The sequence below is a fragment of the Schistocerca piceifrons genome, unplaced genomic scaffold (assembly GCF_021461385.2).
Source record: "Schistocerca piceifrons isolate TAMUIC-IGC-003096 unplaced genomic scaffold, iqSchPice1.1 HiC_scaffold_380, whole genome shotgun sequence".
In the NCBI taxonomy this organism is placed as follows: Eukaryota; Metazoa; Arthropoda; class Insecta; order Orthoptera; family Acrididae; genus Schistocerca; species Schistocerca piceifrons.
The window spans coordinates 22,501-32,500 of NW_025728604.1; the positions used below are offsets into that span (position 1 = coordinate 22,501).

At 50.5% G+C, this 10,000-nt stretch overlaps 1 non-coding gene across 1 annotated transcript in view; it reads left to right on the forward strand.

The window, feature by feature from the left end:
- The first annotated feature begins 8,632 nt into the window (after positions 1 to 8,632).
- The window catches only part of LOC124747097, a 1,909-nt gene continuing 541 nt past the window's right edge, over positions 8,633 to 10,000 (forward strand). Inside the window, exon 1 of the ribosomal RNA XR_007011527.1 lies at positions 8,633 to 10,000. This exon is cut by the window's right edge and continues 541 nt beyond it. This is a non-coding gene — a ribosomal RNA (small subunit ribosomal RNA).

Below are 10,000 nucleotides of genomic sequence, written 5' to 3' on the forward strand. Positions count from 1 at the left end.
CAGCGAAACAAACCATACAGGACAACATTAAGAAAGTTGCTCCCACAGTGTTCATTAAGCCTAAACCTGGTGATGACATTAAGGCTGTTAAGTCAGCATTTGAGAAGTGCATTGATCCTAAGAAGGATAAGATAAAGATAAACAATGTACGCACGGCAAAGAATGTGCTCATAGTAGAAACGGCATCACAAGAGGACTGCCAAAAGATTTTAAGCAATGAACAATTGAGCAATAAAGTGAAGTGCGAACCTCCTCGCAAGCGTCGACCTTTGATGTGTCTGTATGACGTACCTACGTACATGACAACAGACAATCTGCTAGACGCAATTTACACGCAAAATTTTGACGTGAACATGTCAAGAGGAGAATTCGATGAGCAATTTAAGTTACGCTTTAAAGTAGGACCACGTGGGAAACTGACAGTACACCACGTGGTAGAAGTCTCGCCAGGTTTATGGAAATTACTAACGAGAGTGGGTCGGTTGTATGTTGGCTACTCTGCGTTGAATATAAAAGATTACCTGGCAGTGCCGAGATGCACTAAATGCCAGGACATTAATCATACAAACAAGTATTGTACGCAACCTGATATCATGTGCGGCCATTGTGGCCTCTCTGGACATATTAAGAATGGCTGTCCTAATAAGGACAAAGCGGCAGTATGTGTACCATGCAGAAGACGAGGCCGCAAGTGTGGTGGACCTAAAGATTGTCCAACCCACCGAATGTTCTTAGACAGACTTGTCCAAAGAACAGATTACGGCGATATTTAAAGTGGTACAAGTCAATGCCATGCGCAGCCAGATGGTTGCACATGAGCTACGGAAGGTAGCGGAACAAGAAGGAGTTGATATTCTTCTGATACAAGAACCGAACTCCTGTGCGGGTCGAGTCCCTGGTTTTCCTGCAACAGCACAGGTGGTATCCTCAGGTGGGAACCCCATGAGTGCAATTATAGTATTGAATAAAACTATTAAAACTACGATATTAAATCAGTTCTGTACTGAGCATATTATAGTTGTACAACTAAATCTGCTGTCTTACAGTATGTACGTTGTAAACGTCTACTGCCAATTCAGACATGATATCAAGATTTATCTTGATCAGCTGAGTTGGATACTAAGAGTTTTAGCCGGGCAGGCTATAATTGTAGCTCTTGATGCTAATGCGAAGTCCCCACTCTGGCACAGCGATGTACAGGACGGTAGGGGTGCGGAGCTTGTGGATTTGATAATGGAAACGCACATGTATGTGCTAAACTTGCCTGGGTACCCCCCGACCTACTCAGGGAGGGCGGGTGCAACATCAAATATTGATGTCACACTAGCAAGCGAGAGGGCAGCACCCCACGTCCATAACTGGCAAGTAAGAGAACATCTAACTGTCAGTGACCATAACTGTATAACATTTGATATAGCGCCGACCATCGCGGATGTGCCAGGCGAGTGGGTGGAACGCTTCAATTATGCTCGGACAGACTGGGACCGACTCGTGCAGGTGTTCAGTCCTCCCGAGTTCGGAGAGGACATAGGTAATATTGATGAAGCTGTGGAGGAGCTGGTAAGCTCCGTGCAAACGGCTATCACACTGGCTGTACCTCGAATAGCGAGATACATCTGCAGGGAGTCCACCCCATGGACCCCTGAATTGACTGTGCTCAAACGGTCGGTCAGAAGGGCGCGAAGCAACTACCAAAGGAGCTTTGCCCATGACGAACGACAATACCACCTGCGTATTTATCGTCGTCTGAAGCAGAGATACAAGGATCAGTTGGACATTACAAGGCGCCAATCCTGGGAAAAATTTGTGAACGATCAGCTGGGAACAGACCCTTGGGGAGTTCCTTACAAAATCGTTCGAGAAAAAATAAGATCGCCCATGATGCTGTCTACGCTACGTGCTGGGGATGGAGACACGACCAAGAATTGGGAAGAAACAGCAAGGTTGCTGTTGGATACATTATTGCCTGATGACATTGAGGACCAAGACTCGCACGAGCAGCGGGACATACGTCAGGCGCTGTCGATTCCGTATCTTAACGATACAAACGTGTGCCCTTTCTCAGCAGAGGAGGTCGAAGCAACCATCTACACCTTTGCAAGGAAGAAGGCGCCTGGTCCTGACGGGATCCCTGTGGAGATCTTACAGGGACTCGCACACTTGGTCGCCCCGGCACTAAGTCGTATTTACAACAGTTGTTTACAAAGGGGCTATTATCCACTAAAGTGGAAAACTGCAGAAGTTGTAGTTATCAGGAAAGGCCCTGATAAAGATCCAACAGTGCCGAAATCCTATCGGCCTATCTGTCTGCTGGATGTAATGGGCAAAGCATTTGAGAAGTTGCTGGCTGACCGTCTCCAGAGTCATCGAACTCTGTATGGTATGAGTGATAGGCAGTTCGGATTCCGAAAGGGTCGCTCCACCCAGGATGCGATCAATGAGGTTTGCCGAATTGTTCACTCTGCGACATCAAAGTATGTACTTGGCATAATGATAGACATCTCAGGGGCCTTCGACAACCTGTGGTGGCCGGCACTCTTCTCTAGCCTGCGAGAGATTGGGTGCCCGCAGCTGCTGTATGGCTGTCTGGAGGCCTACTGTGATGGAAGGACTGCTAAGATAACGGCTCCTGGAGCCGTCGTATCTAAAAGAGTATCCCGTGGTTGTCCCCAGGGATCGGTGTGTGGTCCCATTTTCTGGGATATTAACATGGAACCTTTGTTGAACGTCCTGCAGCGAGAGACTGCAGTTCTGGGAGTCGTTGCTTATGCGGATGATCTCGCAATTCTAGTAGAAGGTGACACTCGCAATGTGATCGAGGACCGATCACGACTGGTTATTGAACTATTAACCAACTGGTGTACGAAGACTAAAATGTCTATAGCACCACAAAAATCCCTATATATGCTCTTGAAAGGCAAGTTAAATAGGGACCCAACAGTCAGAATTAATGGCCAAGCAGTGTCACGACAGAGATATGCCCGTTACCTTGGGGTATATTTAGATGAGAATTGGAGTTTCATTCCGCATATCGAGCAAATAACGACAAAGTCCCTAGCTTTGTTCAATAAGATAATATCAATTGGACAAAGAAGGTTCCATCTGCCGTCAAAGGCAATAAATATTTACCATAACAGCATATTGGCACCAATAGTAGGGCACGCATCCAGTGTGTGGGCCCACAGGTTAGCTCTGGTGCGGCCTGCCGCTGCTGTCAGGCGAATACAGAGGAACGTTCTGTTGAGATGCATTGGAGCATTCAACACAAGTCCAACAGATGCACTGTTGGTAATTATGGGTCTATGTCCATTAGACCTAATAATAAGGCAGCACGCAGCCTTCTATTGGCTGCGCAAACAGAACATCGACAGGGTACAAGATATAATGGGCGTTCCTCTGGTAAGTGTCAAAGCCATTCGCAAGAAAGTGCTTGACATTTGGCAGGACGAATGGGATGGATCCAGTACGGGCCGTAGAGTCCATGGGTTTATACCCACAGTAAGGGGAAGATTAAATAACAAGATAATGAAGCCCTCACAGGGCATAGTTCACTTCCTCACAGGACATGGTCCTTATCCCACGTACCTGCATAAAATAGGGAAAAGGCCAACACCGGAGTGTGACTGTGGTGCCCACGAAGGATCGCCAGAACACATAGTGTTCGAGTGCCCAATATACGAACAGGCTGTCTCAGGGGAGAGGCAGCTTCTGCGTACTAGAAATGTTAATGAAATATTAACAGAAAGCGAAATGTTCAGCAATTTCGCAAAATTGGTTAACAAAATCTCAAGGGAGGCCCAGCGAGCCTACCTTGGGAGAGAGTAAATGCGCTTAAGATCTAATGCGCAATTGTAAATATGTATATACTACGTTTGTTAAGTCTTGACTTAGAGTAGGTAGTAGTTGTAGTTAGTTCAGCATGGTGGTGGGGGGAATAAAAGAGTAGCACAAATGGAGTGGTTTCTCTAGAAGTAGCGGCCCGCCTCCACGTGGCTAGGGACGGGCAACTCTCTGGCAGCGTTCCAGAGAGGCTAAGAGGCCGATAATCGCCAATAAGCAAAGCTACTTAAAACTAGATAGTATGCATGCACTAATAATCCACTCCTGTAGTGTAATAGCAGAGATAGTTAGTCACAATACGCCCACTCAAAAGTGTTAGAAAGTGGGTTATGCATGTTCCATAAATTTGGAAAAAACAAAAGTAAATAAATTTGTCCCTATACATGAGCCGCGACCTGTACCACTTACGAGCGAGAGACGCGATCGCGTTGCTCACTGTACGGCGTCCGATACCGAGCCATCAGCATGTCGGTCCCCATGCGCGTTGCACTCGCACTCGCACTCGCAAAAACGTGGGGCAAATATATTACGCGGAAGAGTTATAACAGACCGAGCCCCACTGCATGGGGGGAGTCTTTGTCACTAATGTACACAGATAGAACATTGTGGACTGGAACCAGATTACCCGTACACACGGCGCTGATTAGTAATCAATGCAGAGCCATCAAACTACAGAAAATATATACAACTGTCCGTATACATGCTGAAAGAGTCTGCCCACAATGGGAACCACACGTCAGCCAGACACTCTGATCACGCACCACTCTCTGCTTCTAACAGGCGCACATACAATATGTAAGCACCAGCATGGAACAACATCCAGTGCATCCTCTCCGCCACATTACACAATCCACACTATCACAACCAGACCAGGAGGTCCATGCGGAAAATAGAATATCCCACCCTTTCGACATCCACCATTGCGCAGATAAGGCACCAACACCCACACATGTCCTATACAACGGTGCACCCAACATCACAATAGTACCTCCTGTCACAGCGCACAAACAATGACATGAGTCAAAGACACAGGTCTGACACAAGCATAGAATTGGAGCGCCGCCTCTAATAAGCCAAAGGTGCATCCTGACGTGACAAATCTCATCATGTCACAAGCATTCACTTACTATAATCACTATCAACGAACCTGCCGCCCCGCCCCCCCCCCCCCCCCCACACCTTTCCTTACAACAACGTGTAACCTAACCTAACCCATGTTGTACCTTAACCTAACCCATGTTGTACCTTAACCTAACCCATGTTGTGCCTTAACCTAACCCATGTTGTGCCTTAACCTAACCCATGTTGTCCCCTAACCTAACCCAAGTTGTCCCCTAACCTAACCCATGTTGTCCCTTAACCTAACCCATGTTGTGCCTTAACCTAACCCATGTTGTGCCTTAACCTAACCCATGTTGTCCCCTAACCTAACCCATGTTGTCCCCTAACCTAACCCATGTTGTGCCTTAACCTAACCCATGTTGTCCCCTAACCTAACCCATGTTGTGCCTTAACCTAACCCATGTTGTCCCCTAACCTAACCCATGTTGTCCCCTAACCTAACCCATGTTGTCCCCTAACCTAACCCATGTTGTGCCTTAACCTAACCCATGTTGTGCCTTAACCTAACCCATGTTGTCCCCTAACCTAACCCAAGTTGTCCCCTAACCTAACCCATGTTGTCCCCTAACCTAACCCATGTTGTGCCTTAACCTAACCCATGTTGTGCCTTAACCTAACCCATGTTGTGCCTTAACCTAACCCATGTTGTCCCCTAACCTAACCCATGTTGTCCCCTAACCTAACCCATGTTGTGCCTTAACCTAACCCATGTTGTCCCCTAACCTAACCCATGTTGTGCCTTAACCTAACCCATGTTGTCCCCTAACCTAACCCATGTTGTCCCCTAACCTAACCCATGTTGTCCCCTAACCTAACCCATGTTGTGCCTTAACCTAACCCATGTTGTGCCTTAACCTAACCCATGTTGTCCCCTAACCTAACCCATGTTGTCCCCTAACCTAACCCATGTTGTCCCCTAACCTAACCCATGTTGTCCCCTAACCTAACCCATGTTGTCCCCTAACCTAACCCATGTTGTCCCCTAACCTAACCCATGTTGTCCCCTAACCTAACCCATGTTGTCCCCTAACCTAACCCATGTTGTCCCCTAACCTAACCCATGTTGTCCCCTAACCTAACCCATGTTGTGCCCTAACCTAACCCATGTTGTGCCCTAACCTAACCCATGTTGTGCCCTAACCTAACCCATGTTGTGCCTTAACCTAACCCATGTTGTGCCTTAACCTAACCCATGTTGTCCCCTAACCTAACCCAAGTTGTCCCCTAACCTAACCCATGTTGTCCCCTAACCTAACCCATGTTGTGCCTTAACCTAACCCATGTTGTGCCTTAACCTAACCCATGTTGTGCCTTAACCTAACCCATGTTGTCCCCTAACCTAACCCATGTTGTCCCCTAACCTAACCCATGTTGTGCCTTAACCTAACCCATGTTGTCCCCTAACCTAACCCATGTTGTGCCTTAACCTAACCCATGTTGTCCCCTAACCTAACCCATGTTGTCCCCTAACCTAACCCATGTTGTCCCCTAACCTAACCCATGTTGTGCCTTAACCTAACCCATGTTGTGCCTTAACCTAACCCATGTTGTGCCGTAACCTAACCCATGTTGTGCCTTAACCTAACCCATGTTGTGCCTTAACCTAACCCATGTTGTGCCTTAACCTAACCCATGTTGTGCCTTAACCTAACCCATGTTGTGCCTTAACCTAACCCACGTTGTCCCCTAACGTAACCCACGTTGTCCCCTAACGTAACCCACGTTGTCCCCTAACGTAACCCACGTTGTCCCCTAACGTAACCCACGTTGTCCCCTAACGTAACCCACGTTGTCCCCTAACGTAACCCACGTTGTCCCCTAACGTAACCCACGTTGTCGCCTATCGTAACCCACGTTGTCGCCTAAACCTGCTCTGTAATTGTTATACGACTCGTTCAATTAGTGTAGTGTTGCCCACCCGCAACCCTCGCAATATAGTTCGCTACTCGCACTGCCCGCTCCCCTGTGTATCGCTTCATGTTAAACACCTTGCAAGTCTTGCTGACTTTCCACATGCTCCTGCTGTACACTGTAATGTGGATGGCAGCAGGGCGTACATGCCGCCCCCCCCCCCCCCCCACCTCTCCCCACGTCCCCACCTTGCCCCCTGCCTTCGCAAGGTGGTTGGTGACAAGTTTGCATGTTCAATGCCCTTCGCATGCGACGTACGCAGGCTACGTTGTGGTGCGGCCTGTGTCAACTGTCCGCTGATGTCGTACGCGTGAACCACAATCTGTACTGCACATTCGTCCTTATGTACTGAATGATACATCGTGGCACATGTGTGACCGTACAACGACTGCGCCCAAAAACGGCGGACCATACAGTGCAAATATTGTGCACGCAGCTACGTGTCGTCTCCCTATGAGAGCTGGATTGCAGTGTGGTACGCCATAGAGACGTGTGGGAGGAACGGACGCCGTGGATGGCGATCAGCATGAGCTGTCTGTTGATGTATTCGGACCTAGTCGTCTCTCCTCACACACCGTGATGGCATGGTGCAGCGCGTTCCATATCTGCGACATGCTACAGAAGCCGGTTGACAGTCGTTCGAGCAATGGACATCGCATACGTACGGGGGCCACCTTCCACGTATTGTCTAGGCGTGCACATTTTGTTGCGTGTATGTGGGCAGACGTAGTGTGGCGTGACACCTGACACAGGCATGCAATAATGGTTGAAGTTGCAAATGGCGATGGACGCCTACGTTTTCTGGTGAAGTTACGCAAATGAAGAAATGGTAACCCGTTGTGGTGCGGTTGTTCTCGCTAGGGGTGAATCGGTGATGGCGACGATAGGTTGAGGTACTAACCGGTTGTTCCAGCGATACCCACCATGCCGACGAAACTGAACGGCATCTGGGTGTGAAGCGATACGCGGCGGTGGCTGGGTGGGACCGTCCCCGGCCGGTGAGGGGGCGCCTCCCGGCGTGCTGGCCGCGCGGTGCGTGGGCGCACGCGCTACAGCCGGCTGGTGGGGGCGGCCAGTGGCAGGCGCGCCGGCCGACGGACGCGGCAGGCGTCGCAGCTGCGCGCCGGCGCACCCTGCGCGCGGCGCCGTGCGGCCAAAGTAGGTCCTCGCGGGCCCGGTGCGAAGCGCGGTGGACATCTGCAGTGTGCTGGTCCGATTGAGGACTGTGTGCGTTGAGGATGCGCCGCCGCCCGGCGCTCGGCGCCGCGACGCCGTCTGCTGCTCGGTCGCCCCAGCGGTTCTCGCTGGTGGTTTGTATCGCAGCTGTGCGGATGTGTTGGCGTGTGCGCTGTGCTGGGAGAGTTCGCTTCGGCACCCAAGTGGGGCTTTTGTCCTTCTGTGGCGCTGGCGTTGGAGCTGCCGGTCACCGTAGGTGGCGCGTGTTGTCTCCCGCCGGCAATGCCACGACAGCACGCTCCCGGGCCTCTGTCGGCAGCGGCAAGCTCAGTTGGGAGCACGGGTGGTCGCACCGAAAGCGTCTACTCGCCTAACTCCGGGCGATTGCGCCTCTCTCGAACCCGACCAAGTACTTGGGACGGCGCTGCGCGCCGCCGGGACCTGAGAGGGTTTCGAGGTGTATTGTGCAGGGGAGCTCAGCCTCCTCCTGTTTGCAGAATGATTGAGCGGACGCTTGCGTGTTCGCGCGGGCCCCCGGGACACACTCCCGGGCGGCCGGCTGCTCAGCTCTAGTTGACGCAGCTCCCTGGTTGATCCTGCCAGTAGTCATATGCTTGTCTCAAAGATTAAGCCATGCATGTCTCAGTACAAGCCGCATTAAGGTGAAACCGCGAATGGCTCATTAAATCAGTTATGGTTCCTTAGATCGTACCCACGTTACTTGGATAACTGTGGTAATTCTAGAGCTAATACATGCAAACAGAGTCCCGACCAGAGATGGAAGGGACGCTTTTATTAGATCAAAACCAATCGGTCGGCTCGTCCGGTCCGTTTGCCTTGGTGACTCTGAATAACTTTGGGCTGATCGCACGGTCCTCGTACCGGCGACGCATCTTTCAAATGTCTGCCTTATCAACTGTCGATGGTAGGTTCTGCGCCTACCATGGTTGTAACGGGTAACGGGGAATCAGGGTTCGATTCCGGAGAGGGAGCCTGAGAAACGGCTACCACATCCAAGGAAGGCAGCAGGCGCGCAAATTACCCACTCCCGGCACGGGGAGGTAGTGACGAAAAATAACGATACGGGACTCATCCGAGGCCCCGTAATCGGAATGAGTACACTTTAAATCCTTTAACGAGTATCTATTGGAGGGCAAGTCTGGTGCCAGCAGCCGCGGTAATTCCAGCTCCAATAGCGTATATTAAAGTTGTTGCGGTTAAAAAGCTCGTAGTTGGATTTGTGTCCCACGCTGTTGGTTCACCGCCCGTCGGTGTTTAACTGGCATGTATCGTGGGACGTCCTGCCGGTGGGGCGAGCCGAAGGCGTGCGACCGCCCCGTGCGTGCTCGTGCGTCCCGAGGCGGACCCCGTTGAAATCCTACCAGGGTGCTCTTTATTGAGTGTCTCGGTGGGCCGGCACGTTTACTTTGAACAAATTAGAGTGCTTAAAGCAGGCAAGCCCGCCTGAATACTGTGTGCATGGAATAATGGAATAGGACCTCGGTTCTATTTTGTTGGTTTTCGGAACCCGAGGTAATGATTAATAGGGACAGGCGGGGGCATTCGTATTGCGACGTTAGAGGTGAAATTCTTGGATCGTCGCAAGACGAACAGAAGCGAAAGCATTTGCCAAGTATGTTTTCATTAATCAAGAACGAAAGTTAGAGGTTCGAAGGCGATCAGATACCGCCCTAGTTCTAACCATAAACGATGCCAGCCAGCGATCCGCCGCAGTTCCTCCGATGACTCGGCGGGCAGCCTCCGGGAAACCAAAGCTTTTGGGTTCCGGGGGAAGTATGGTTGCAAAGCTGAAACTTAAAGGAATTGACGGAAGGGCACCACCAGGAGTGGAGCCTGCGGCTTAATTTGACTCAACACGGGAAACCTCACCAGGCCCGGACACCGGAAGGATTGACAGATTGATAGCTCTTTCTTGATTCGGTGGGTGGTG